Source organism: Delphinapterus leucas, chromosome 20 (assembly GCF_059928025.1).
Source record: "Delphinapterus leucas isolate spDelLeu-1000000601 "Yukka" chromosome 20, BTC_Dleu_Yukka2, whole genome shotgun sequence".
Classification (NCBI taxonomy): Eukaryota; Metazoa; Chordata; class Mammalia; order Artiodactyla; family Monodontidae; genus Delphinapterus; species Delphinapterus leucas.
The window spans coordinates 12349254-12376655 of NC_143148.1; the positions used below are offsets into that span (position 1 = coordinate 12349254).

The 27402-nt window shown below is 49.0% G+C and overlaps 2 pseudogenes; both read left to right on the plus strand.

Annotated features, from left to right (window-relative positions):
* LOC111180832 (cytochrome P450 2F5-like) lies at positions 1 to 27172 on the plus strand (annotated as a pseudogene).
* On the plus strand, positions 2258 to 5408 carry LOC111180831 (cytochrome P450 2A13-like; annotated as a pseudogene).
* Positions 27173 to 27402: the final 230 nt, after the last annotated feature.

Here is a 27402-nt window from a genome sequence, read left to right on the forward strand (position 1 = left end):
TCTCTGTTAATCTGATCTGAGGTCCCCCTCCTCCTTCCTTGCTGGCTCTGTCCCAAGCTAGGTGGGGAGAATAGTGGGGGGTATAGTTGGGAGGTGAAATGAGACAATTATGTAATCAGGACCAAAGTCGGCCCTTCTCTCCCAGGTAGTATAAAAGCAAACCATCCCAGACATCACCAACTGACTGTCACCCCCAGTGCCACCATGCTGGCCTCAGGGCTGCTTCCTGCGGCTTTGCTGGCCTGTCTGACTATACTGGTCTTGATGTCTGTCTGGCGGTAGAGGAAGCTCGAGGGGACGCTGCCTCCTGGACCCACCCCTTTGCCCTTCGTCGGGAACCACCTGCAGCCGAACACCAAGCAGATGTACAACTCCTTCATGAAGCTGTCCCAAGGCAGAGAGATGCGTGGGACAGGGGTGGTGGCCTGCCCAGTTTGGTTGGGGCTTTGTGGCTGGGAATTGACAATGTTGGACCAGAGTCATAGGAAAGGACAGGGGAGTTTTAAAGATTCAGTGTCAGGGTCCTGGCCAGGAAAGACCACATCTTGGGATGTCCAGCTCCTTGACCATCAGAACCTGTAGGGAAATGCATCTCGGGATGTGAGAACTGGGTACAGGGCCAGTTCAGAGTAGAGGCTGCTCTAACCACTTGCACTCACCTCCATCAGGTCAGCGAGCGCTATGGCCCTGTGTCCACAGACCACCTGGGGCCCTGGCGGGTCGTGGTGCTGTGTGGATATGACACTGACAGAGGCTCTGGTGGACCAGGCTGAGGAATTCAGTGGATGAGGCAAGCAGGCTAACTTCAACTGGCTCTTCAAAGGCTATGGGGAGGGGGACCTCAGAGCAGGGGTGGGGCAGGGGGGTGTGGTCAGGCAGACTTGATGGCTTCAGTGTCCCCAGCCTTCTCGTCCTGACTTCCTCTGGCATTCTCTGTCCCCATTCCTATTCATGGTTGCCGCCCCCTCTGTCTCTCATTTGTCTTAGCATTTCTGCATCTCCGTTTCTCCCTGCCTCTCTCTCCCCTATCTCCCTGTTCTCTTTCACTAGCTGTCTCTTCTTTCTCTGTATCTCTTAGGAGCTCTTGGAACTTCTGCTTTGGAACCCTGGTCCTCTATCTCCTTATGCCTTTTTGTCTTTTTCTCCTTTTCAACTTCTGTGCTTCCCCAGGCTTCTCTCTCCTTCCCTCTCTCTCTTCTTTCTTAGTCTTAGAATCTCACATTATTTCTGTTTCAAAATCCCCATGCCTCCATCTCCTGGTAACAGTCTCTCCTCCTCCCAGACCCTCTCTGTTTCTCTCTCCTTATTTTTCTCTCTTCTCCAGTTCAGTTTTAGAATCCTTCACAATTGTTATATCCACCTCCCAGATCTCCAAGTATCTCACTTCCCCTCCTTCCCTCCTCTCTCTTTCTCTTCCTGTGAGTGTCTCTGTATCTCTTTTCTCAGTGTATCTTTCCTGCCTCTCTCCTTCTGATTCTGTTTTTGCAACTTGGTCTCTACCTCTTTCTGCATTTCTCTGAGTTGTATGTCTCTCTCTGTCTCTGTCTCTCTCTTTCTCCCCCGCCCACCCCCCTCCCTCCCTCCCTTGCTTCCTCCCACCCTCTTTCCCTCCCTCCCCACCCCTCCCCTCCCCGCTCAATCTCCCACTCGCTCTCTCTCTCTGCCCACCTTTCTCTCGCTCTCCGGGCCAGGCGGCTGGTCTGGGCCTGCCCCGCCCCGACTCCTACGCCCCCTCTGCAGGCTTGGCGTTCGGCAGCTGGGAGCGCGCCCAGCACCTCCGGCGCTTCTCCATCACCGCACTGCGAGACTTGGGCGTGGGCAAGCGCGGCATCGAGGAGCGCATCCAGGGGGAGGTGGACTTCCTCATCGAGGCCTGCCGGGGCACGCACGGTGAGTGGGGGGACCCCGGAGAGTGCGAGGGGGAGGAGGAGGAAGACAGCCCGCACCGACACACGCATCCTGGCCCCGGAAGGGGTCCAGGTTGGGCGAAGGCGTCCGGCCTCCCAGCTCTGGGGTCTGAGGCTGGAAGTCTGGCTCAGCACTTCCGCGCCCTCCTCAAATTCGCAGACTGGCATCAGACCGCCAAGCTGACTCTCCCCCAAATCCCTGTCTCTCCCTAACCCCACCCCATCCCCCAGGCGCCTTCCTCGATCCCACCTTCTTCCTGAGCCGAACCGTCTCCAGTGTCATCAACTCCATCGTCTTCGGGGGCCGCTTTGACTGTGAGAACAAAGAGCTCCTATCACTGCTGTGTATGATGCCGGGAAGCTTCCAGTTCACAGCTACGTCTACCGGCCAGGTAGGCTGTCCCAGCCTGGCTCTACCATGCCTCTACCTCAACCTGCCAACTGCCCCTCCACACCAAGACAGGTGCCCCAAACTCCCATCCTTCAACAGACAGGATGCCCTCAAAACCAGCCCCCCACTCTCAGACAACTGAACAGTTGCACCAGAACCCGGGACAGGTGGCCAATACTCAGTCTCCAAGCACACCTGGATATCTCAAAAGATGCTCCCCCCACCAAAAAAAAAAAGAATGAAAAAAAATAGACACTGCAGGCAAGATACATGTGCTCAACCCAGCTTTCTCTTCTCACCAGTGCAGGTATCCTCACCCCAACTTACCTTAATATCTAACAGATGCTCCCTTTTAAGATATTCTATCTTTCCATCTGAATTTCTTAACACCTGGACAAGAGATCACCTCAGCCCACTTCCTGACTACCTGAACACGTGGTGCCGGAAAATTCAGCCCACCAAAATCATCTGTTACCTACACAGGTGTCCCAAACCAGCCCACTAGAATATCTAGACAGTGCCCCCTACCCAGCTCGCTTAAATATCTCAACATTTAGACAGGTACCCCAAACCAAGACCCCTAAACATGTAAACACCTGGACAGATTGTTCCCCAAACACCCAAATAAGTGTCTTCCAGCCCAGCTCACTCAAATACCTACAGAAGTGCCCCCTATTGGCCCATTTGAATATATGAACACCTGAACAGGTATCTCCCCGCTTTCACACCTGCACAGCAGCCCCACTTTAATACCTTAACACCTGTACAGAAGCCCCCAATCCAGATTCCCTAAGTATCCACGCAGTTGTTTCCAACTGAGACCACCTGAATGCCTAAACACTTAGGTGACCCCCCCTTCCAAGTCCCACCTAAATAGCTAAGCACCTGGACAGGTGTCTCCCAACCCAACCTCACCTGAATATATGAACACCAGATGTATGCTCCAATCCAGCATCACCTGAACGTCTGAAACCTGGATATGTGTCCCAGTCCATCTCACTTTAATTCCTGGACAGGGTCCCTCACACTTAACTCATGTGAAAACTTAGATATCTATTCCCATCCAGCCCCATCGAAATACCTAAACATCTGTGTAGGTGCCTTTAACCCAGTGCCTTCCTTGCCCTGCGACAGGTCCGACTCCCATTGGGTCCTGAGCACTGACAGCTGTCCTTCCCTTCCCTTCCTCTCTCCCCACCCTCAGCTCTGTGAGATGTCCTACTCAGTGACGAAATACCTGCCAGGGCCCACACTGAACCAACCAAGTGCCCACTGCCTGCTCCTCCAGACCATCCCCCAAGACTCTCCCCTTGCACCTCCCAGGTGACTTTGGCAGGACCAGGTGAGCAAGACCCTGCACCAACAGCGCCTACGGCCTGAATGTTTTATGTCCATGCCACACGTGGATGTCATGCGTGTTGTACCTACTTGGACGGTCATCCCTGCCCTGAGTCCTCACAATAGCTAAACACGTTCCCCCTCCTCCCCAAGCCAAAACCCATGAGGAGATTGACCACGTGATTGGCAAGAACCATCAGCCCAAGTTCAAGGATGGAGCCAAGATGCCCTACACAGAGGCGGTGATCCACGAGATCCAGAGATTCTGAGACATGATCCCCATGGGCCCGGCCCGCAGAATCACCAAGGATACCGAGTTTCGAGACTTCCTCCTCTCCAAGGTGCTGCCCCACCCAGCCTAAAGGGATCTTCAACCCACTCCCTGTGACCCCGCACTCCGTTCCCCCTAGAAGCTTCCCAGCCCCTGATCCACTCCCTCAAAGACTGTCCCAACTACCATGTCCCTTCCACCTTCCCACTCAGAGACTCCTGAATCCCATATCTCCCCAGACCTCTTGCCTCAGGGAATATGAACCCTATGTCCCACCCAAAATTCTTGTCTCAAGAGACATAACCTCCTTGTTCCCCCAACCTCCTGCCTTGGGAGACATGAACTGCATGTCTGTGAAAACTTCTGCCCCAGGAGACACAGAGCCCATGTTCCTCAAACTTCCCTTCTCAGGGGACGTGAACCCCATGGCTGCCAAACTTCCTGTCTCGGGACGATGAATCTCATGTCCCCCAAAGCTCCTGCCTCAGAGGACCCCAACTCCCATGCCTCCCACTTCCCTTCACCAAGGTCACACAAATTCCCCCTCCACCCCCAGGTGCTTTCAGCACACCCATCCCCCACTCCACCTTATAAAAGTCCCCTCCCTCCTCCCAGCCAGGGCACCGAAGTCTTCCCTATGCTGGGCTGCATGCTGAGAGACCCCAAGTTCTTCTCCAACCCGCGAAATTTCAATCCCCAGCACCTCCTGGATGAGAAGGGGCAGTTTAATGCTTTTGTGCCCTTCTCCATCGGTAAGACACACTGCCAAGCCAACACCAACAGGGGCCTCCTTCATCTCTAAGGTGTAACCTAGTATCTTTCTCCAACTTGGAAGTCCCTCTTACCATATACCTTGGAGCCAACCAGCTGCAAACCCCATAACTACCAAGAACCTGGGCCCAGGCAAAAGAAAAGGGATGATCGTACCCATTTCAGAGATAGGGAATATCATGGCCCAGAGTGAGTCAGAGATTTGTCCAAGGTCACTTAAATTCTTCAGATTCCTAGAAGGTCGATGGCACAGCAGCCATATTTGAGTGTGTATTTGAGGAGAAGGGGCACCTAAAGTTCCCATTGCTACAGCCTGTTTTGCTTCACCCCACCCCATGTTCTAGGGAAACAGGCTCAGAGAGGAGTAGCAACTTCTCTGAAAGTCTCTCAGGCCTCGAGATTCCAGCCCATCCTCCCTGGGAGAATACAGCCGGGGGTCGGTCGGTAGTGGGGTCAAGGTAGCAATGAAAACAAGCCTCACCTCCATGCCTCCCCCCATTCCTTCAGGAAAGCGGTACTGTTTTGGAGAAGGCCTGGCTAGAATGGAGCTCTTTCTCTTCCTCACCACCATCATGCAGAACTTCCGCTTCAAGTCCCCACAGTCGCCCCAGGACATCGACGTGTCCCCCAAACACGTGGGCTTTGTCACCATCCCACAAAACTACACCATGAGCTTCCTGGCCCGGTGAGCCAGGGCTGTGCCAGGGTGGGGCTGGTGGGAGGAGCAAATGGGGGAGGGAGGGGCGGGGCTAAGGATGGGGGGATGATGGACGGGGGTCAGGGGAAGGAAGGGGCAAGGTGGATAGGAGAGGAAGAAACAAACGGACTCTGTTCACCTTGCTAGAGGTGGGTTGAGAGGAAAAGAAACCTTATACTATACTTTGAATAGTGACAATAACAGATATTATTTATTGAGCAAGTACACTGTGTCAGCTCTATGCTAAAAGCGTCATATACTCACCTCACTTAACGCTCACAAACCTATGTCACGGGGAACAGTATTCATGCCCATTTTACAGGTAACAAAGATGAGGTCCAGAGAGTTTACGTCTCTGTCTGAGGTCCCACAGAACACAAGTAAGTACTCAGCAAGTACATGGACACAGATCTGTATAGGGATGGCCATACTTAGCCCACAGTCGTTTAGGGAGATTCTTAAAAAGCACCCCTTCCTCAAGTGAAAAAGCAACAACTTATCATACTATTACACAACCTGAGCAGCTCTGTCCAGGAGATTTTTTTCCAGAGCCCTGACAGGCAGCTGACCTGGCTTCACTACACACTTGCCCACACCCTTGCCCACTCATGCACACTTTGGATGCCAGAGCATATTTCGTGCCCACCACCAGATAAGGCTACTGTGTCCGATCAGAGTCAGACCTGGGGACAGGAGTCAGACTTCTTAATGAAATGGGTGGGAGAGAGAAACACTTTCAGAGAAAATGCCAGGAGAAGTTTGGTAGCAGCACAGCCATGTCTGTGTGTGTGTGTGCGCATGTGTGCGTACAGGCATTCGAGTATATGATTGCACATTCTCCTGAGTGTATACAGGAAGTCACGTTTCCTATGAGTTTCTGAAGGTGGGGCTCTCTCTGGTGGATCTGGGATCTGTGAGGGTCTGAATCACCCGCTTGCTCTCAGATAAGTTAGCGTATGTTCCCTTAGAGGTGGCATCCTTCAGCGTTGCGCAATCTGAACATTCATACACATCAGCTGTAGACCTTTGTGTTAGATCTAGAGTTAGATCTAACCTTAGATCTAAATGCTACGCAGAGCCCTGCATCCACAAAACTTGCCACACTTGAAGGACCAGTGATTGAGGTCAAGTGAGAGGAAATCTGGTCCTTTGAACCCTGCAAGTTTCATTATAGGCTATGATTCTCAAGTTTCTCAATTTCCATGATCTGTGTTTGGCAACTCGGTTTCCACAAATTAGCTGCTTCCTACTCATTGGAGGGAAATAAGGATCCACAGGGTCACACTCTTTATTATGACAAACACACTATTCAACAATTCAGAGTCAGAATCAAACTTTATCCGTTCCTGTGCATGTCACTTTAAGAGGTTTCTAGAAAGCTCACCTGGGGGAATCTTAGAATTGTGGCATAACTCAACGGTCGAATCTTGGAACTGCAGAGTCCACAATTCATAATCTTGGAATCTCGGATTCCCAGAACCTTAGACTCCGAACATTTGAATTACTGATGCTTGGAACTCTTGATGCTTAGAATCTTAGCATAAGAGTTTCCTTTAGCCACATCCTTGGGAACTGCGTTCCCAGCCCCTCTGGTGGCAAACGTCAGATCTCCAAGCTGAGAGTTCCTTCTGAGAAAGAGTCAAGAGAGGAAAGGAGGGGCTGGAACTAGCTGGGTTCTGCCAATGAGGCATATCTCCAGGGGAAGATAGAGTGGCTAGTAAGTCTTTGCCCAGCAAGAAGGGAGACGAGAGGGAAGAGAGAACAAGTATTAATCTCCAGAGTCCTCAAACTTACACCTGAAAAGGGAAAAGCAGGAGTCCATCAAGACATTACCAAAGGTGCCAAGAGAAGTCACCTTCTAGCCACCAATGCCTCGATCTCACCTGTCCAGATAGGGCAGTCTCAGCTCTGTTGCTCTGGAAGAGCCAGTGACCCAGCCCGGCAAAGAGACAGTGCTGGGGCGGAGATGTTAACAGGAGCCCTGGATTCTGGTCCAGGCTTTGCTGCTAACTCTTTGGGCCTTCCTGAGTCTCTCATCTGTCTCCTTCCTCACAGGAATTATTTGAAGATTGAAACATAGCCTGGTGTTGAGCTTTAAAACTCAGTGGCTGCAGGAATGGGAGGATGACAGTGGTGATGTTTCTGGGTAGCTTGTTTTTCACTACTCTCTTCTACCAAAACAAGAATCCTGCTCTTGCCATAATGACAGGCACAAGTAGCATGTGTGGAGTGCCTGCTATGTGCCAGACACTGTGCTGAGCCCCTTGTATGAGTTTCCTAGAACTGCCAGACCAAAGTATCACGAGCTGGGTGGTTTACACCAACAGAAATGTATTGTCTCAGAGTTCTGCAAGCTAGATCCAACATCAAGGTGTCAGCGGGGCCATGCTCCCTCTGAAAGCTGTAGGGGAATCCTTCCTTGCCTCTTCTTAGCTTCTGGTGGTTTGCAGCTCTTGGTCTTTGGAGTTACTTGGCTTGCAGCTGTGTCATTCCAAACTCTGTCTTTGTCATCACATGGTGTCGTCCCTGTGTTTGTCCCTCTTCACATGGCCATCTTTTTTTTTTTTAATTTTATGGGAGTATAGTTGATTTACAATGTTGTGTTAGTTTCAGGTGTAGAAAAAAGTGGATCAGTTATGCATATACATATATCCACTCTTTTTTAGATTCTTTCCCCATATAGGTCAATACAGAGTATTGAGTAGAGTTCCCTGTGATATACAGTAGGTCCTAATTAGTTATCTACCTTATATATAGTAGTGTGTATATGTCAATCCCAATCTCCCAATTTATCCCTCTCCCCTTTTCCCCCTGGTAACCATAAGTTTCTTTTCTACATCTGTGACTCTATTTCTGTTTTGTAAATAAGTTCATTTGTACCATTTTTTTTAGGTTCCACATATAAGCGATATCATGTGGTGTTTGTCTTTCTCTGTCTGACTTACTTCACTTAGTATGATCATCTCTAGGTCCATCCATGTTGCTGCAAATGACATTATTTTGTTCTTTTTTACTGGCCATCTTTTTGTAAGCATACCAGTCATACTCCAAGATGACTTCATCTTAACTAATTATATCTTCAGTGATTCTTTTTCCAAATAAGATCACATTCTGAGGTACTGGGAGTTCCGACTTTAGAGTACCTTCTTGACAGTTCAATCCATAACACCACTTATGCATGCACTCATTCAACCAAATAAAGTGTCTGTGAGGTGAGCCTATGATGATCCTTGTTACAAATGAGCACACGGACTCAGAGGAAGGTTAAAGAATCTGCCTAGGGCTTCCCTGGTGGCGCAGTGGTTAAGAATCCGCCTGCCAATGCAGGGGACATGGGTTCGAGCCCTGGTCCGGGAAGATCCCACATGCCGCGGAGCAACTAAGCCCGTGCGCCACAACTACTGAGCCTGCGCTCTAGATCCTGTGCCCCGCAACAAGAGAAGCCACTGCAACGAGAAGCCCGCGCACACCAACGAAGAGTAGCCCCCGCTCGCCTCAGCTAGAGAAAGCCCGTGCGCAGCAACAAAGACCCAACACAGCCAAAACTAAAATAAATAAATTTATTTTTTTTAAAAAAAGAAGAAGACATTCTTGTCTACAAAAAAAAAAAAAGAATCTGCTCAAAGTAACACCGTTAGGACATGACAAAGGAAGATTTGGATGAAAGAGTTGGATTCCAGTGTGTGCCTCTCTCGAGGTTCCAGAGATGATTCAGATGGAGCCCCTGCCCCCAGAGGAACTCTGGAGGAAGGGGGTGATTCTCAGAAGAAATATTTTGGAGAAAGGAGGTAGAAGGATGGGAATTTAGATGTCACATCACCCCTGACTCAAGTTCAGGTTGTTCCACATGTGGCTGCTCCCAGGACGCATGCAAACCTGTACGCACACGTGCACACGGATATCTGTATAGCTGGAGCAGCACTTTTTTACTCATGAGAGGCACTCTGATAGAGAGAGTCTTCTCTTCTCTTTTGTTTTATTATTTTTTAAATGCTTGTTGCAGCCCTTCAAGCTGCTCATGAATCATTAATGGGTTATGACCTGCAGTTTGAAGAACAAAAGCTTAAAGGAGAAATCCCAAACTCCCTGGGCTAGTCTCCAAGACCCTTTCTAGCCTGGGCTCTGCCCTCCTCTCCCAATCTCGTTTCTCATCACATGTCACTAAACAGATCCTATTCCCCAAGCTCACCAAACTTCTATTACTGTGCATGGATTATTTATGTCTCCAGGCATTTGCACTGACTGTTCCCTCTGCCTAGAATGCTTTTTCTGCCCTTTCCGCTGAAGTGAAGGACTGTTGCTGTGGTAATATTCACAGAATAACAAGCAAACAGGAAGGAAAGAACCCCTTGTTCCTCTACCAAGATTCCATTCTCCCCCTAATGGTCCAGCAGGATCCAGCAGGAAATGGAGAATAAATGGTTCACAGGGTTCCCAAAAAGTTACCACAAAACAAAGTATTAAAATGTGGCTTTTACGTTAAAAGTGATTTTATTTTTTTTTAGTTCTCATTACAAGAAAAAAATTTTACGTATATGACAGATGTTAACTAGACTTACTGTGGTGATCATTTCACAAAATATACAAATCGTTATGTTGTACACCTGAATCTAATATCATGTATGTCAATTATACCTCAGTTTTAGAAAACTTTTTTTCCCATTTGCTATTGAAAAGATCAGTTCCAGTTATATGGAAAATCCATTTATTTGTAATACCTACATTCTCTGACAATGCCAGGAGGGCAAAAACAAAAAAAAAAACATGAGGCTTTGGGACTTCCCTCGTGGTCCAGTGGTTAAGAATCTGCCTTCCAATGCAGGGCACACATGTTCGATCCCTGGTCGGGGAACTAAGATCCCACATACGGAGGGGCAGCTAAGCTGGCGCATCCCAACTACTGAGCCCGGGCACTCTGGAGCCCGCACGCTGCAACGAAGAGCCCACTCACTGCAACGAAAGATCCCGAGTGCCGCAACTAAGACCCAACACAGCCAAATAAATAAATTAAAAACGAGGCTTTGACGTGTAATATCCAACACAGTGTATATTAGCTACATAGCATCCTTCTCCACAATCTGTTCCAGAAAACAGGAAATAAGGAAACACTTCTCAACTTATTCTATGAAGCCAATATTTCCCCGATGCCAAAACAAGACAATGATAGTACAGAAAAGGAAGTTACAGACCAACATCCCTCATGAATATAGATACAAAAATTCTCAACAAAATATTAGCAAATTAAATCCATCAATATATAAAAAGAGTAATACACCAACTTATCATACTATTACACAACCTGAAGAACCTATGGGCAGGACAGGAATAAAGACGCAGACCTACTAGAGAATGGACTTGAGGACACGGGGAGGAGGAAGGGTAAGCTGGGACAAAGTGGCATGGACATATATACACTACCAAATGTAAAATAGATAGCTAGTGGGAAGCAGCCACATAGCACAGGGAGATCAGCTCGGTGCTTTGTGACCACCTAGAGGGGTGGGATAGGGAGGGTGGGAGGGAGGGAGACACAAGAGGGAGGAGATATGGGGATATATGTATATGTATAGCTGATTTACTTTGTTATACAGCAGAAACTAACGCACCATTGTAAAGCAATTATACTCCAATAAAGATGTTAAAAAAAAAAAAGAATGGGGCTTCCCTGGTGGCACAGTGGTTGAGAGTCCGCCTGCCGATGCAGGGGACACGGGTTCGTGCCCCGGTCCGGGAAGATCCCACATGCCGCGGAGCGGCTGGGCCCGTGAGCCATGGCCGCTGAGCCTGCGCGTCCGGAGCCTGTGCTCCGCAACGGCAGAGGCCACAACAGTGAGAGGCCCGCGTACCGCAAAAAGGAAAATAAGAAAAAGAAAAAAAAAAGAATGTATATATATGTATAACGGAATCACTTTGCTGTACAGCAGAAATTAACACAACATCGTAAATCAACTGTACTTCAATATTTTTGTTTGTTTGGCCTTGCGGAGCAGCATGCAGGATCTTAGTTACTCCAACCAGGAATCGAACCCGTGCCCCCTGCAGTGGAAGCACGGAGTCTTAACCATTGGACCTCCAGGGAAGTCCCTATGCTTCAATTTTAAAAATTAAATCTAAAAAATAATAATAAGTAAAAACAGACCATACTCAGCAATTAATAACCCCCCCATGACCCACACTCATAGATTGAATAAAAAATAAATCACACAAGACACAGTAAGGATGAAGACAAATAAATAGGAGAGGGTATACCAGCCTAATGTGTCCTGAAAAAAAGACAATGTGGTTTATACATACTTAAATGAAACAAGATTGACACTATGGCAAAAAGAAATTATTAGGAATTACAGGAATATTGTGAAAAAAGGACCTATGCACCTGGAAAATATAAAAATCCTGACACATAACAATATAGCCCTAAATTACAAGACTTTAACTTATCTCCATGAGTAACTGATAAATCAAACAGATTTTTAAAAATAGTAAAAGTATAGAATATTTGAAAAAGATGCTTAATTAGGTAGACCCATTTAACAGCTAGAGGACCCTAAACTCTTAGAGAACCCTCACTATTTTCAAACACACATGGAAATTTTACAAATACTAGCCACATACCAGGCCAGGATACAAACCTTAATAAATGTTAATGGAATAATAGTATAGACAATACAATCTGTCCACAATGTAAAAAAAAATAGAAATCAATAACAAAAAGAGAAAAACAAACACCAAAATGCTCAGAAATTTTAAAGCATACTTCTATACAATGAATGAACCAAGTAGAAATCATATTGGATATTGAAAACGTTTAGAGCTGAATGATGAAATCATTACATCTCAATACTTAAAGGATACAGACTTCAGAGAGAAGTGCTTATATGAAAATAAGAAAACTGAAAATTAATGAGTTCAGCACCCAATACAGGAAAATTTTTTTAAATAATTACAGAGCAAGACTTTTTAAAAGGTCAAAGAGAGAAACCCGTGAGGGTCTCTGCCTCTGCTCTCAGCCAGGAGATTGCTAAGCTCGCCTTTACTAGTCAACCAAGAGTTAAACATTATGTACAGTGAGATCACTCAGCATCCTTGTTTGGGGACCTAGGAAACAAAGTCTGGGCTCCTCAGCCTGGCATTCAAATAGCAGAAATGAGTGAAGCACAAAACAACAACAACAAACACACACACACACACAAACAAAACAGTAGAGAGCGTCTAAGTTAGGGAACCAGAACGCTTCCACCTGCCAGGTCCCAAACTCCACGAAGACAGGGGCTCCTTTGTTCAGGACCTCCTTCTGTGTATCCCTTCATCTGCCTGTTGATTTGTATCCTTTAATATTCTTTATAATAAACCGATAACTGGTAATCTAGTGAGAGAAAAAAAAGTAGAATCTATGAGACCAAAAACTCCTTTAAGAAGAAAAAAAAATTGTTTAACTTCTTACAACATTTGTGACAAGCAGAATTCTGAAAATGATTCCACATGACCCATACCTCCAGATAATCCCCTTCCCTTAAGTGTGGGTGGGATGTATGAATAGGATGGCATTATCACTCCCCTATGTTACATTCCATGACAAAGGGGATTTTGCAGATGTAATTAGAGTCCCAAATCTCTTGATTTTTGAGTTAATCATAAATGAGATTATCCTGGGAGGACCTGACCCAGTCAGATGAGCTTTTAAAAAGGGACTGGCCCGGGGCTTCCCTGGTGGCGCAGTGGTTGAGAGTCCGCCTGCCGAGGCAGGGGACACGGGTTCGTGCCCCGGTCCGGGAAGATCCCACATGATGTGGAGCAGCTGGGCCCGTGAGCCATGGCCGCTGAGCCTGCACGTCCGGAGCCTGTGCTCCGCAACGGGAGAGGCCACAACAGTGAGAGGCCCGCGTACTGCAAAAAAAAAAAGGGACTAGCCCTTCCAACAAAGGATTAGTGATCAGACTAAACTCCTATAAACCAACAAGAAAAAAACCAAAAGGTATTAAAAGGCAGTTCACAGAGGAGGAAAGGGAGTGGCCGATACACACATGAAATGCCCAACCCGGTAATCATTTGGAGAAAAGTAAATTAAAACGAGATAGTTCACATTCATCAGATTAGCAAAAGTTTACAATTGATAGGAACAAATATTGAAGGGCAACACCGGAATCTTTACATACTGTGGGTGGGAGTATAAATTAGTTAAGCTAACTTTGCAGAGCAATTTGGCAATGCCTAGCCTAGTTCAAGTTGCACATATACTGCAACCCAGCAATTCCACTTCCGGCAATCGACCCTAGAAAAATTCTCACAGCTGTACAGAGGAGACAGCCCGACTAGAGTGTCAACTCCGTGAGAACAGGGCTTTCTTTTTTTTTTTTTTCTGTTTTCTTTGCTGTATTCCCAGTAACTACAGTTGACCCTTGAACAATGCAGCGTTTGGAGGAGCTGCCTCCTGGCAATGGAAAATCCGCCTGTAACTTTACAGCCGGCCCTCCGAATCCTCAGTTCCACATCTGCAGATTCAACTAACCCTGATCATGTACATATAGTACATATTTCCTGGAAAAAAAATCCAAGTCAAGTGGACCTGTGACACAATTCAAACCCGTGTCGTTCAAGGGTCAACTGTAGTTAGTTGGTCCTCGATTAATACTTGTTGACTTGATTAATGAGTGACATGGTCGTTTTGAGGAAGATTCTTCTGGTTCCACCCAGGAGCTGGGGACTAGAGGCAGAAGAGGAGGTAAGTCGTGATTTGGGTAGAAATTGACAGGGTCCGTGATGGTGGAGACCGGGTCACAGAAAGAAGTCATCCCTCCCCTGTTGCACCACTCCCTAATTCCCCAGTAAACTCATCTCCTTCATCCTCTGAGTATGGACATCGTGAGGGTCCCCTCTGCCTCCGCTCTCAGCCAGGAGATTCCTAGGCTTGTCTTGACTAGTCAACCAAGAGTTAAACATTGTGTACAGTGAGACGCCTCAGCATCCTTGTTTAGGGACCTAGGAAACAAATTCCGGGCTCCTCAGCCCAGCATTCAAAGCCCTTGAATACCCAAATCCTTCCCCCTACATTTATTTTATTTTATTTTATTTTTAAATTAATTTTTATTGGCGTATAGTTGCTTTACAATGTTGTGTTAGTTTCTACTGTACTGCAAAGTGAATCAACTATACATATACATATATTCCCTCTTTTTTGGATTTCCTTCCCATTTAGATCACCACAGAGCACTGAGTTGAGTTCCCTGTGCTCTACAGAAGGTTCTCATCAGTTATCTATTCTATACATACTATCAATAGTGTATATATGTCAATCCCAAGCTCTCAATTCATCCCACCCCCTCTTTCCCCCTTGGTATCCCATACGTTTGTTCTCTACATCTGTGTCTCTATCTCTGCTCTGCAAATAATACTATCTATACCATTTTTCTAGATTCCACACATATGCGCTAACATACGGTATTTTTTCTCTGTCTGACTTAACGTCACGCTGTATGACAGTCTCTAGGTCCATTCCCCCCTACATTTAAATCCCCCTAGGGACCCGAGAGACGACCAGCAAGTGATTTGGACTGCTTCATCAGGCCCCCTTCTCCATCTGTCTTTCACTCTCACCTCTGGGGTCTTCCACCTCCCGGAGTGTGCCTTTGACTGTCAGCTTGTGTGATAACTCCCTTCCTGATGTCTTCCTGTGTTTTTCTGATTTGTGCCCCTTCCCCCCCTTCTTCCCCCTTCTTTGAAGCTCCTGCACGTGTAGCCTTTCCTCGCAGTCCTTCGGTAATATTCACCTGTCATCTGTTCTGCTGAGATGGAACATCTGTGGCTGTTTGATTTCTTCCAAGTGTACACTCCTCTCGATTTCTCCTTTGCGTATTCTTCTGCAATCCAGCCACCATTGCTCTACGTAGTGGAACCGCTTGATTGGTAGTTCTCACCCGCACTGATGTGCTCCCAGAAGGAGGGGGGAGTTCCTCTCCGTCTGCCCCACTCAAATCCCCCGTTCCTTAAGTCTGTCTTCACTTCATCAGCTCCCCTATCTCTGCTTTCAACCCCAGGCCAACTCTCCAAGTCTATGACTGAAAAAGGAAGCCACACTCCCACTGCCCTTGACCCTTTGCATGCCAAAGGGAGGCTGAAGGAACAATGAGGGGGAGTGTCTCTGAGTCCCCAGGGTTGTAATGGGGGGATGTGAGTGTTCTTCTCTTCAGGGAGCTCCCTGTGCCCAGGAGCAGAGGGGAAAGAGATAGTGCCACCTTGCATTCCCACAGGCAGATGTAGGAGAGGACGTAGGCTCAGGAAAGGATTTGGTGGACATGGGGGCAATTTATTCTCGCTCCCTTCTGTAAGAATCCGGGTATTAATGTCAGTGGGGTGGGTTTGGGATTCTCAGGTTCTAGAATGCAATGATTCAAACCCCTTCTAAAGCTTTCCTGGGGTGGCAAGGGGGTCTCAGAGCTGGTCTGTGCTTGGTGGGACTGGAACTCTCATTTCTCTCCACCCCTTCTCTCACCCTCACCTGCCGCTGACATAGAGGAAAGGTTCGGGACTGGGGCACAACTCAGCCTCAGGGCTGTAAACTGACACCGAACAAAGCACCTCAGCCTCTTCTTTGGAATTCTCCCTCCCTTTTCATCCGTGCCTCACCCAGGGAGAGAATATCAGGGTACCTTTACCTGGGCTTTGGGAGGCCCAGGAAAGATTAAGAACAGTTCTCAGGTACCAGCTATTCACACTGTCAGGTGCTTTGCTAAGCTTGTGACATGCTTGAGTTCACTGAGTTCCCTCAACAACCCTTTGGTGCAGAGACCAACATCCCCATTTGTCAGACAAGGTCACTGAGGCTCAGAAAGGAGTGGTCCCTTATCTAGGACACCCAGAAAGGGTGAGGCAGAGCTGGGATTCATGCCCAGGTCTGCCTCACTCCAGAGTCCACACCTCCATAACATCTACTGATTCACTAAACATTCCTCAAGCACTTACGTGTCAAGCAACGTGGACATAGTAGCAAACAGACATAAGTCCTGCTCTCTCGGGGTTTACTGTCTAGGAGGGCAGAGAGGCTGTAACTAGATAAACACGTGTCTATTCTAATGTCAGGGAGTAGTGAGTGCCTCAGGGAATACAGCAGGTAACAGCTGCAGAGGAATGGAGGTGGCTCTTTCTGATAGAATGGTCAGAGCAGGCTTCTGTGAGGAGACTTTGAGCAAACACCTTAATGAAGTGAGGGAATGACCCAAACAGATGAGCCGGGAGAACAGAGAATACAGTCTGTGGAGCTAAACCCAGCTTGCAGATTTTTTAAAATGTGTTTCACATGGTATTAGAAGAGTACTTTGAGTCAACCAAGTTCTGGTTCCATCACCAAATCCTCCCAATTTCTTCACTTACAATGTTTTGTTAGTTTCACGCGTACAGCAAAGTGGTTCAGCTATACATATTATATATATATTTATACGTAAGGTATATATATTTTTTCAGATTCTTTTCCATTATAGGTTATTACAAAATATTGAATATAGTTCCTTGCTGTTTATCTATTTTATATATAGTTTGTGTGAATATGTTAATCCCAAACTCCTAATTTATCCCCCCGCCACTTTCCCCTTTGGTAACCGTAAGTTTGTTTCCTATGTCTGTGAGTCTATTTCCGGTTTGTAAATAAGTTCATTTGTATCATTTTTTTGGATTCCACATATAAATGATATCATATGGTGTTTGTCTTTCTCTATCTGACTTACTTCACTTAATATGATAATCTTTAAGTCCACCCATGTTGCTGCAAATGGTATTATTTCAATCTTTTTTATGGCTGAGTAATCGTCCACTGTATATATACGTATACCACAATTTCTTTATCCATTCGTCTCTCGATGGACATTTAGGTTGCTTCCATGTCTGGGCTATTGTCAATAGTGCTGCTATGAACATTGGGGTACACGTGTATCTGTTCGAATTAGAGTTTTCTCCGTATATATCCCCAGGAGTGGGATTGCTGGATCATATGGTAACTCTACTTTTAGTTTTTTGTTTTTTGGGGGTTTTTTTGCGTTATGCGAGCCTCTCACTGTTGTGGCCTCTCCCGCTGCGGAGCACAGGCTCCGGACGCGCAGGCTCAGTGGCCATGGCTCACGGGCCCAGCCGCTCCATGGCATGTGGGATCCTCCCGGACCGGGACACGAACCCGTGTCCCCTGCATTGGCAGGCAGACTCTCAACCACTGCGCCACCAGGGAAGCCCTCTACTTTTAGTTTTTTAAGGAACCCCCATACTGTTTTTCATAGTGGCTGCACCAATTTACATTCCCACCAACAGTGTAGGAGGGTTCCTTTTTCCCCCCACCCATACCAGTACTTGTTATTTGTAGACTTTTTGACAGTGGCCATTCTGACTGGTGTGTTAACTACTCCCAATTTCTGATTCCTTTGAAAACCCGGAGCTGTGTCCTTTGGGGCGACTCCATCCTCCCTCCCCAGGCATAGCATCTAGTATGGCCCCTGTGCACAGCCCACCTACCCAGGTGCAGAGTGGTGCTGTCCAGGTACCAGGTTCTGAAGAAAAGTTCTCATGGAAGAAAACATTCTCATGGACAGTGCAGAGGAGCTTGGAGCCTTCAAAGAGTTCCCTTCCACTGTGGGATGGTGAAGCCAGCACTGGGACGTCTATCCCCAAACTCCCCCTATTCCTTGATATCCAACCTAGAGGAGCACTTGGGTGCTTAGAGGGCATGTAACCAAAACAAACAAATTAAAAACACAGTTCATTCATTTATTCAATATGCAGCTCATTTATTCAACAAGCAGCTCTAGTGCTAGGAATCACCCAGTAGACTCTGGCAGTCATACTCTTGTCAAAGGCTGGCAACCATTCTGACTGGTCAGTGCCCATGCCAAACACTTGCAAAAACTTTTCCCACTGAAACTATTATTCAGGCCCATCCTTTACCCCTCAGCTTCTCCCTCACTCTGCCCTTCAGTCTCCCTTCCCTGCAGCTCATGACACTGTAGACTTGAGGCTCCTCAACAATTCTCCGAACTCTTCCTGCAACCTCTCCAGTGCCTCTTCTGCAGCAGGAGATCTTGCAATCAGAACAAAAGAAAGATAAAAACTGCTAAAAACTCTATTCTTTCATGGGATCCAGGATTTGGGCTAACATCTGATCACAGTTCTGGGGTCAGCAAAATTATTATATATTATAGAATTAGAAAGGGATAATGGGACTCAGGGTCCCTCAAACGCCTCCTTCACTGTGAGTATGTAGGATTACGACTCTATGCATTTGTCGAAACCCATAGAACTGTACAGCACAAAGAGTGAATTTTATCATATGTAAATTTTAAAAATCCACCAGGATGTAGGGGAACTCAAAATGGAATACAAACTGTAACAACTGAACCTAACTGTATTACCAATTATATACTGTATTTACCTAACTGTTTTACTTAAAAAGGGCGGGGATGAAAAGAACTAACTGAAGTAACTTTGGGAAAAAGAAACTTGACTGTATATTGTATGTCTAAAGACAAAAATAACTGTACACAAATACTACACTCTAGTTAGTAAATTTATTTCTTACTGGGTATGGGTTAGCAATTGTGAGACTATTTTATGTACATATGAAAGTTGAACAGATAAGTAAATATATTGTAAAAAAAAAATGAGAGTCAAATTCTTGCTAGAAAGGAAAGAATTTTCATGGGACTTCCCTGGTGGTGCAGTGGTTAAGAATCTGCCTGCCAATGCAGGGGACATGGGTTCGAGGCCTGGTCTGGGAAGATTCCACATGCTGTGGAGCAACTAAGCCCATGCACCACAACTACTGAGCCTGCGTGCCACAACTACTGAAGCCTGCATGCCTAGAGCCCATGCTCTGCGACAAGAGAAGCCACCACTATGAGAAGCCTGTACACTGCTACAAAGAGTAGCCCCAGCTCGCCTCAACTAGAGGAATCCTTCGCACAGCAATGAAGACCCAACACAGCCAAAAAATAATTAATTAATTTTTAAAAAAAAAGAATTTTCAAATAGGGAAAGCTAGAATGGACCCTGTGTATTAGATCGAAATCAGAGATATCAATATGAATTGTTTTTGAGAGAGAAAGAGAGAGAACTCTCCAAGTTTTGTCCACCGAGAGGGCCAATAAGCAAGGATATCCCACTAGCAATAAGCCCAGCTAATACCCAGATCTTGGTTTCTAAATACCATCTTCCAATACAAGGAATCAGGACTTTTTCGAGAAGTGGTTGATTCCAGGGCTGGGACAGGGAAAATATAAAAACATTTATGGAAATTCCCTGGCGGTCCAGTGGTTAGGACTCTGTGCTTCCATTGCAGGGGCCATGGGTTTGATCCTTGGTCGGGGAACTAAGATCCCGCAAGCCGGAAGGCGCATATGTGGCTCAGATTCTGGTAGGTGAGTGAGCGTAGTGGTGGAGATAGTGGCTAATTCTCTTCCGATTGCTATTTTCTCTATGGGATAAGAAATGGGACCACCAGCAGAGTGATGTGGAAGGAAAGGGTCATGGAGGTTTGAGGGAACAGGAAAAAGTGTAACAGTTCGGGCTCAAGGAGAGGCTAATTAGAGATGAGGAAGGTTCAGCTGCCCTTGGTGTGTTTCAGTTTCTCCACCAGCGTTGCTCAACTGGGTTGGACTTTGCCCCCAAGTGGACATTAGATAATGACTGGAGTCATTTTTGATTTTTTACAGCTGGGCGGAGGTCTGCTACTGACATCTAGTGGGTAGAGACCAGAGCTACTGCTAAACATCCTACCACTCATAGGACAGTCCCCCCACCCAAAAAGAATGATTTAGCCCAAATGTCAATAGTGCCAAGGTTAAGGAAACTCACAATACATCCCTCCCTACCCCATGTTCCCTCTGTAGCAGGAGAACAAGTCACACCACCAGAAGAACTCAAAGCCCCTTAAAACTCCCCTTCTCGTGAATCCCAAGTTCCCCAGTAAGGCAGTCCCATCAAGCCCCTCTCAACCCAGTTCTAGGGTCAGGGAAATGTCACTTATGGGGTTCAGGTAGATCCAGTACTGCTCCTTTCCCCCAGAAGTAGGGGTAGATGCCAGGGGAAACTAGAAATACATAATCCCGTAATCAAGCCTTCACCCCTCTTCCAGGACCTGCCCCAACCTGCCTTTCTGGGACTTAAATAATAGCATGGGCCCCACCTCCATCCCAACATATGCCTGGGACTGGGGTGTCAAATCCCCCAGAACCTCCAAGCACTTCCTCCCCCGCCCCCATGGGAAAACTACCATCGTGTCCACCAATGGACCTGGGGGGTCACCAACACCTCCACCTGGCCTCCCAGACCCTTGACCTCTGGGGCTGTCTCCCCAACCCTAACCTCCAGGAACTGGAGTCCTAGTTCAACTCCAGGTTTTTGCAATCTGCCCTCCTGACCTAGCAAGGAGTTGAGTAACTGTGGCCAGTTTCTGGGGTGGAAGCCAAGAGCAGACAGAGCTGGTGGGGAGCTTAAGACAGCCTCGGAGGTGGAGGTGAGGCAGGAGGTAAATGCCCCCCCACCCCAGGGTAAATCAATTGGAGATTTGTTCCCTGTGGACCAATACTCCAAGACAAGCATAGCAGGACAATCGAGGGAGGAGGCTGGGCCCTACCCAGATAGAAGATAAGAGACCACTTATTTCTCATTCTCTAAGTCAGGAGACCTCCCCGACTACACATGCACAGAAAAGCTCCTTCGAGGTCAAAATGGGAGGGGGCGCCACCCCACAGTAAGTGATGCTAACTACCCACAGACCTCTTCGGTAGAATCCAGCTTGGCTAAGAGATGCGCGCACACACATGGCAAGGTCCTGAGATAAACTGAATATGGACTCTGAGCCAGGCAAATCAAAATGATTGGCCAAAGGAAACCTGGAAGAAATAAGTGATTTAAACTGCCACAAGGGCATGACTCTCTGAGTCTGCCCGTGTGTCTATCCACACGTACTGTACTTTTTTCTCCTAATAACTACTTTACTTGTTTCACTACTTTCCATCTTTGTGGGAATTCTTTTCTGCAAAGCTGAAGGGCCAGGGGCCTTGTCACTGACCACTGACCAGTGGTCTATGGCTAGGATTCGGTGCTCTCACCACCGCGAACTGGCCACAATCACTGGCTGGGAACTGAAACCCTGCTTCAAGCTGCTGCAAGGCCAAGGCCACCAGAGATCAGAGGTGTACGTGGGCAGTAGCGGGGGTACCATTCACGTCTGAGGTCCTTTCTCCTGAGGCTTCTGCCTGCCCCGCCCTTCTCCCAAATCCTCCTTCAACCTTAGCCTGGCTTCAGTCCTGTCCACTGCAGTCCAGCTCTTGGAGGTGTGAGAGACAGAAAGAAAAAGAGACAGGGAGACACCCAGACAGTCAGGAGAAGATGGTGACTGAGAAAGATTACAGGGAGAAAGAAGCAGAAAGAGAAAGGGCACAAAGAGAATTAGAGATGGAATAGAGGGTGAAAGATAGAGACCCAGAGACACAAAGGGAGAGAGAATGAGAGAGACAGAGACATAAAAAGAGACAAAAAGTTTCAGAAGCAGAAGCAAAGAGAGACGCATACAGAATTTCAGAGACAAACGGCAAGAGACAGAAAACGGTGAGAAGAGTTGTGAAAATGGGCCCCCAGAGAATGAGAAAACTTCTGCCCAGGACAGAGATCCTGACCCCATCCTTGTCCCTTCATTTTGCCAGAGCTCTGTAACCCCAAACCAGACCCAGAACCAGATCCAGGGTCCCCAGTGGCAAAAAATGGATAAGACTTCACCCCAATCCAGGGCAAATGGACACCACTGGCCACAGTGAGAAGAGCTGAGGTGAGCCTATAGGAGGGGGAGGTGGGGTTCCCAAGGAACCCACTCAGGGCATCACTGCAGCTGGCTGTGAGCCCCAGACCCATGCAAATAATGCAGGAAGATGGGAGGGATTAAAGTCACTGGGAGAACTAGGAAAAAGGGGGGCAAGGTGGTGTGGACAGAGATGATTTAAGAGCAGCCCCTCTACCCCCAGACACATTCAGAGCTCCTGAGCACACATCTGGAGCAGCCACTGCCAGTCGGGCCAGACCCTCCAGAACACACCCATTTTACAGATGAGAAAACTGAGGCTTAGAGAAGGGAAGTCGGTTCGCCTAGGTCATGCCTAGACTAAGAGTCCAAGCCAAGATCCAAACTATGTCTATTTAACTCCAGGTTCAGTTTGCTGGGCCGTGCTATCATGTCATGGCTGATGCAGGAATGCGTTGTTTTCATGTTGCTTTCCGTGATCCGTTGGGTCGTCAGGTCATTGGGTGTTAGGTTGTGCTGCTGTGTGTCATTGCCAAGTGAGGTTGTAGTATTGCCAGACACTGTGTGTAGTATTGCCAGACACTGTGTGTAATATTGTCAGACACTGTGTGTAATATTGTCAGATTGTATGCTGTGTTGCTAGATACTTTTGGGGTGTTGTTATGCTGCATGTTAGGTGTCCAGGAGCCTGTGTCCTGTGTTGCTAGCGGTGTTACCGCCTGGGGTCTGGTGTGTTGCACACTGCGTCTCCCCGACCCGTTAGCCCCTCACCCTCAGGCGAGCCCTTCGACCCCAAGTTTGTGCTGAGCCGCTCGGTGTCCAACATTATCTGCTCCGTGATCTTCGGCACCCGTTTCGACTACGACGATAAGCGTCTGCTCACCCTTATCCACCCCATCAATGACAAGTTCCAAATCATGAGCAGCCCCTGGGGAGAGGTCAGGAGGCCTAGTTCCACGGGCGAGAGGGTTGGGGGTCCAGCCCCTCCAGGGATATAGGGGAAGCAGTGGGCAGGGAAGGAATTGCGATTGGCCCTGCAAGGCCCCGCCCCTTTCTGTCTGACCCCGCCCCCGAGGTATGCGGCCCTGCCCACTCCACAGGGGCTCCACCTACACATAGCCCCCGCCCCACGCTACACACACACACACACACACACACACACACACACACACACACACACACACAAACGCGCGCGCTCCCTACCTCCTTGCCTGCCTGTTCCTCCTAATCCCTACAGCTCTGCTCCATCCTCTGAGGTACCATATCTTTCCGAGCCTCCTGGACTGGGTGCCCGGGCTGCACCAACACCTTTTCCAGAACTTCGGACGCATGAAGGACCTCATCGCCACAGTGTCTGTGACCACCAGGCCTCCCTCGACCCAAACTCTCCCCGGAACTTCATTGATTGCTCCTTACCAAGATGGCACAGGTAAGCCCTGCCTGGAAGTCTCATCTCTGGTCTGACCTGCTATCCTGCCTCAGACCAACAAGGATCCCGAGTTGAGCGCGTTTGGGTTTAATCTCCCCACATCCGGGAAGTGAAGCTGGAACACCTGGCTCTGCTGGGGCCACTCGGGGCCTCCGCCAATTAACAGCTGTTTAAGAAATCCTTAAGGATTTGTTATTGTGGGCCCCGCGGCTGAGATTCTCCCTACCCTGCCCTTCCGCGCTCCCCAGCTCCCCCAAGGAAACAAAATTAAAGAGAGGAGGGGCTGAAGTGGCACCCAGTAGCAGTTGTGCAGGTCTGTGGGGAACGGGTCGCACAGGATCCGAGCCCGCAGGATCCCCCCGCGGCCTTGTTCACATCCCCACCTCTTATCCCCCGCAGGAGAAGCAGGACCCGCTGAGCCACTTCCACATGGATACTCTGCTGATGACCACACACAATCTGCTCTTTGGAGGCTCCGAGACCGTGGGTACCACGCTGCGCCACGCTTTCCTCGCGCTCATGAAGTATCCAAAAGTGCAAGGTGCGAGCGCCGGGAGCCTGGTGGGGAGACCCGCCCACACGGCGCGGTAGAGCACACCCGCTCCTCCCGCCTCGAAGCCCCGCCCACAAACAATGAGCTCCAGCCCAGTGTGTCTGGAGTGAGAGCCTCCAGCTCGCGCCTGGGTCGCACAGCCAAACCCGCAAGCCCACCGGAGGCTGAGCCCACCCACGTGGTCCCCGCGGTCCACACAGCCTGCCGGGTCTGCCGGGACGCAGAACCCGCCCGCATGATCTTGCTTTGCCGCCCACCTCTGACCCTGCCCACATAACTCGCGCAGCCCGCCCAGAGCCCGGCCCCAGAGCCTCAGCCACCGGGCCTCCCCAGGAACCCATCTCCTCCCACACAGTCTGAACGGCCCGCACCGCACAGTCTGCGACCCCGCCTCCCCAAACCCCACCTCTGGGTCTTTCGCGGAACCTTGGCCTCCAGGACGCTGTGCGGAGGCCGACTGGGTCTTTGCCGCCTGCTTCACCCCCGATTTCTCAGCTCTCCCGCACACCCCACTCACTCCATCCATCCTCCTGCAGCCCTGGTCCTCGAAGTCCCGCCGGCAATCCCATCAGGGGCCTGGACCCTAAGCAGCCCCGAACCCCCTTCGCACAACCCCGCCCCTAGGAGCCCTGGCACGAACGAAACTTACGCCCTCACCTACATCTCTGAACTCAATGCCTCCCTCCCGAAGCTCCGGCCAACCTTCACATGCATCCCTGGAAAGCGTTGACTGGACCCCTTCCACACGCAGTCACACACACCTCTTCTCAGCACAGTCAAGCCTGCTGATACCCTCAACAACGCTCCCCCCTCCACCTGCAGCCCGCGTACAGGAGGAGATCGACCGCGTGTTGGGACGCGCGTGGCTGCCTGCGCTGGAGGACCGAGCGGCCATGCCTTACACAGATGCGGTGATCCACGAGGTGCAGTGCTTCGCAGACGTCATCCCATGAGCTTTCCACACCGCGTCGCTCGGGACACGACTTTTCAAGACTTCCTGCTACCCAAGGTGCTCTGGACACCTGGCAAACGACACCTGAAACCTTAGGAAGAGGCATCCCAGGCTCTTGCAACAGGCATCTGCGGCTCTAGCAAGGAATATCCCAGGCCCTAGCAATCAGCACCCCGGACCTTAGCAGCTGGCAACCCAAGCCCTAGCAACAGACATCTGAGGCCCTTAAATCCAGAAACTCAGCCGTATGCCACAGCATAGTGGACTAGACCACGTCCTGAACCCCAGACCTCTTCCCTATGAGAGGCTCCTTTCCTAAGACCCTCTCTGAAATCCCCAAGGTCTCAGACCTTATCCTGGGGAGCCCCTGTACCTAAATACTGTTCTCAGAGACCGCACTCCCGCCCCAGGAACGCCAAATCTGTTCCTACAAGGGGGGTATCCCGCATCCCTGCCTCAGACCCCAACAAAACCATTTCCAGCACCCATCACTGGGAACCCTAGACTCCCACACCCTAGACTTCCTGGACCCCTGTGGAGTCCTATGCTCCACCACCCCTTATCATGTCCCCAGGACTCCCAGCTCTGTACAGTGGAAATCCTAGTTTGGGAACCTCCCAGCCCTTCTAACACCACTGATTCTGCCTCTCCACCCACATGGGGCACGGATATCATCACCCTCCTTGATACAGTCCACTACGACCCCAGCCAATTTCTGACGCCCTGGGAATTCAACCCTGAGCATTTTCTGGTTGCCAATCAGTCCTTCAAGAAGAGCTCTGCCTTCATGCCTTTCTCAGCCGGTGAGAGTGGTCAGGGGCAAGATCCAGTCTTTCTGGCCCCGTATTCCACCTGCATTCCCCAGGCCTAGTTCCACTCCCCAAACCCTCTCACTTCTTCGTCCCATCCCATCCTCAGCTTTGGATATGCAAAGACATTTCCTTCTCCTTCCCAGCTCTGCTCCTATAGGCCGATAGCAACTGAAATCCCCACGGAGGGAGGCAGGGAGTCAGGATAATATTGTAATTTAACTTGGACCTGGTCACTGTCAGTCTCTCCACTGGGTGGTGCAGTTGAAGTGGTCCTGGTTTTGGTCTTTACCCGGCTGAAAAAAATCTTTCCTGTTTAACTCAGTATTAGAAAAGGGGGTGGGGTGAATAATAATAGGTAACTTACCATATTGCCTACTGTGCACCAGGTGCTACCTCTGAGAGTGGTGGCTAAGAGCTGGGCTTTGCTGCCAGACCCCAGCTTTGTCATCTTCTAGCTGTGTGGCCTTGGATATGTTCCTTCACCTCTCTGCGCCTCGGTTTTGTTTGTTTTTTTAATATTTACTTATTTATGTATTTATTTATATATTTGGCTGCACCAGGTCTTAGTTGCGGCATGCGGGATCTTTAGTTGCGGCATGCGAACTCTTAGCTGCGGCACGTGGGATCTAGTTCCCTGACCAGGGATCAAACTGGGGCCCCCTGCATTGGGAGCGCGGAGTCTTAGCCACTGGACCACGAGGGACGTCCCTGTGCCTCGGTTTTTACATCTATAAAATGAAGATCATAAAAAGGTCCACCTCTTGGAGTTATTAAGAGGATTAAATTAATAGCAGTATAGTGCTTAGAGCATTATATATGTTCACAACAACAAAATGAGGCACTATTACCCTCCCCATTTCAGGTACCTACCCAGAAACTGTGGCTTGCCCAAGATCAGGAAACTAGTACTGTCAGAGTTGGGACTCGAACCCCTGCAATGTTGCACTTGCAGCAGGTCCACGATTTACTTAAACTGTCTTTTCCAGACTTTTAGATGGATGGGTCCGTGAGTACCCAGCCATTATTCTGTTTTCCTTTGAAAGTTGAGGGCGCCCCTCACCCCATCTTGTCTCATTGCTCCTGCCCACCCTTTCTCCCTGTGGGAGGCCGGCTGTGCCTGGGCGAGTCGCTGCGGCGCGGGGAGCTCTTCCTCTTCCTCACCGCCATCCTGCAGCTTCTTGCTGGAGCCGCTGGGGGCGCCCGAGGACGTCGACCTGACCCCGCTCAGCTCCGGCCTCTGCAATTTGCCGCGGCCTTTCCAGCTGTGCCTGCGCTCGCGCTGACGCCGCATCCCTTTCAGGTTCGCCAGTGAGCGTTGAGGACCGCCCGTTCCCCTGCGCCCCATCCCTCTCGCTGTCACACTCGCTTCCCCTCACCTGCCGCATGCCCATCCCCCATCGCTCCTGTCTTTACCTTCTGAGCCCCCAGAGGCAGAGAAAGCCAAGGGGAAGGGGAAGTGCATGCCTTGTTTTATCCACAGAACTCGTTCTGTTGCGCACACTTTGGGGGATTT